This window comes from Chiloscyllium plagiosum, unplaced genomic scaffold (assembly GCF_004010195.1).
Source record: "Chiloscyllium plagiosum isolate BGI_BamShark_2017 unplaced genomic scaffold, ASM401019v2 scaf_9278, whole genome shotgun sequence".
Lineage (NCBI taxonomy): Eukaryota > Metazoa > Chordata > Chondrichthyes > Orectolobiformes > Hemiscylliidae > Chiloscyllium > Chiloscyllium plagiosum.
This window is the reverse complement of record NW_025213616.1, coordinates 12,695-15,667: the sequence shown is the minus strand read 5'-3', so window position 1 is coordinate 15,667 and position 2,973 is coordinate 12,695.

The window sequence follows — 2,973 nt, the reverse complement described above, 5'->3', positions numbered from 1 at the left end:
AAACAATACGAATGGGATATCTTTATCCCAATCATTCGGGTAATCTTGACAGTATGCTCTCTTCATGGTCTTCAAGGTCTTAAGTCATCTTTTTAAAGCTCCCAAGGATTCAGGAAGATGTGCACTAGTTTTAAAGTGTTGTATCTCAGCTGTCCATAGCCTCCTGAAACAGTCAGTCATAAAATCTGACCCTTACTCTGACTGAATCTGACTGGGTAGGTCATAACGTGTGAAGAAAGCTACGACCTCGACCAGAATTTTTACCTTAATGCTCCATGATGGAATTGCCATTGGAAATATGATAGGCACATCCATTGTAGTCAACAAGTACTGGCTCCCACTTTTAGTTCTCGGGAGGGGATGCACACAATCAATTATAATCCAACTGTAAGATTCTTCAAATGTGGTAATTGGCAACAAAGGAGCTGATTTTATTTCCGCCTGTGGCTTACCTGCCATTTGACATGTATGACAATGTCAGAAAAAGTTAACCACATCCCGTGTGTATTCCAGGCATATAGAAATGTTTAGTATTTAGCCTGCCTGTTCGGTAACCCTCGTTGACCCCCTACAGGTAGTTCATGTGCTACCCATAACACTTCCTCTCTGTGTAGTAGCTGCAACACAACCTTGTGTACTTTGGCCCACTACACGAATTACAGCAAATAGTGTATCAGCTAACCGAAACTCAACTCATTCATCTTTCTTTTTACTTGTCACTTGATGCTGTGACGATTGATAGTTGGATCTGTTTACCACACAGTCTGGGAAAATAGAAAGATATTTCTGTTTTAACTCCACAGTTTCTTCGTCTTCCTTGGGCTTCTCCACAATAAGGGGTGAGACTTCCAAATTGGATCTTGCCAAATCATTTCCAAAACCAAGCCGAATTCGTGGAACTGACACTCTGTCGATCACGCCCAGCGTAAATGTCCCCGGCTTAAGTTGGCGCTCCAACCTGATCTTACATAAGTGGACGTTAGTTCTCTGCCCATATATCCCACAAATTACGACACTCATGGGAAACAGATATTAAAGGGCACATATTCGCCCATCCCTTACTACCAGCGACTGGTTAGATCCTGTCACTCTCAAAATTATAGCTTCTTGTCTTCTCCCCCGTTCTTTCTGAGTAAACGTTACCACAGCGGCAGATTCTTTGTAGAGACCAGGTAATAACTCCATACCTAGCCCCTACCTAGGCTGCACATCCGTCTGCAGCTCCTCAGCTCTTCTTGCGGTCTCCTGTATTAACTTCAATAATGCCAGTAGTTTAGCTTCTTTAAACACTTTTATTTTCCACAACGCCTGTAATTAACGACAAGTACTGTGTCTTTCCGTGTTCAACTTTGCTAGAATGGAAACAGCTGAGGCCTTTCAGCTCCTTTCCACTCTCTTGGGCTTCTTTTTTATCCTGCTCGAATATCTTCCAAGTGCGCCCGGTTCTTGGTTTAGTAATGCAGAATCTCCCCTTCTGACAATTTCTATCCTTCACGGGACGAAACTCTGTCCAAAAGCTTGTCTTATGCACCAGCATGTACTCATCTACTAATTTCTGCTGCCCTTCTAATTTTCCGAACTCTTTTTTCCTCCACGTGAATTCTTGCAACCTCTGCAAGTGAGTTTTTGAACTCCTCCAGCAGAATAATCTCTCTAAGAGCCTGAAATACCCTCTCTTTATCCAAATAAGCATCCATCGATCAAAAGTATTGTGTTTATTACTTTTTAACTCAACCATAAGTCTGACCTGTGTTTCTGAAACGCTCTCGATATACTTCTGGTCCCAGTTCAGAAACACTGAAAGTAGCCTGTTTTACTCATTCATAATCTTTTGACACCTCAGGTGACATCATAGCAAATCCCTTTCTCGCTCTGCCTTCGAGTTTAGTCTGAACTCGCATCACTCATAAATCCTCTGACCATTCCATCCGCCTAGCCATGTTTTTGTTTGAAATGAAGAAGACTTCAACATCATCCTCATCAAAATGTTGCAGAGTTGTGACACATTTACATATATCACTAATTTCTCTTTTAATTTCCATCCTGTTAACTTGACTTTGCTGACAAAGTCGCAACGTCTCAAGTTCAAATTTTCTCTCTCCTTCTCTCTCTTCTATCTTCCTTTCTTATCTCCCTTTGCTCATCCAAGGAACTTCTCTCTCTTTTCCTCACTCTCTATCGTTCTTCTCTCTCTTTCTCTGTCACTCTCCTCCTCTTCTCTCACTTTTTCTCATTCTTCTCCCCGCTCCTCCCTTTCTCTCTCCCTCTCGCTTTCCTCTCTCTCGCTTTGTTTATCTTCTCACTCCTTTTTCCTTGATAGTAATTTATTTTTTCTACTTCGACTGCACTTAGCTGTTTCTCCGTCACAGCTAAGTGTTTGAGTCACCCCTTTAATCGTTTTATTTTGTCCTTGGTTAATCCCAAATCGAATTTACTTGTTAATACTAAAAGTATGGCCTTTTTCTTTCATTCTAAACTTTCTTGGAAAATTTGAGAATCATGTTCAAATCCCAGAACGTCTTTTGCAATTATAAGACATTTCTCTCTCTTTTAATTTAATCAACCACAAACCTCCAAAAATAATCACATTGTCTCACTTGCATTTTATTTAAAGATCTAGTATTCTAACCTGGAAGTGCTTCAATCTGCTTGGAATTTTCGTGCCCCCAAATCTATTCAAATTTGTCCAAACCAGTTCAAATCCCGGACGAGCCCTAAGATTGTTAGGATACAAGGTAAAAACTCCTGTGAAATTTTAAACCAGCAACACAGAAAATAATTATCCCGTGCAGGAATCTAAAATTTCGAGTGGCTGAGGGCTATTTAATGTAAAAATTAACAACGTTATTTCTGAAAATATAAGAGAGAAGATTTAACTAAACACTATTGACAATTTCTTTCTATAAACTATCGTTTATCTTCCCTTCGATAATACGAGCCCGATACACTCCCCACTTAGATTGACAAAACAAC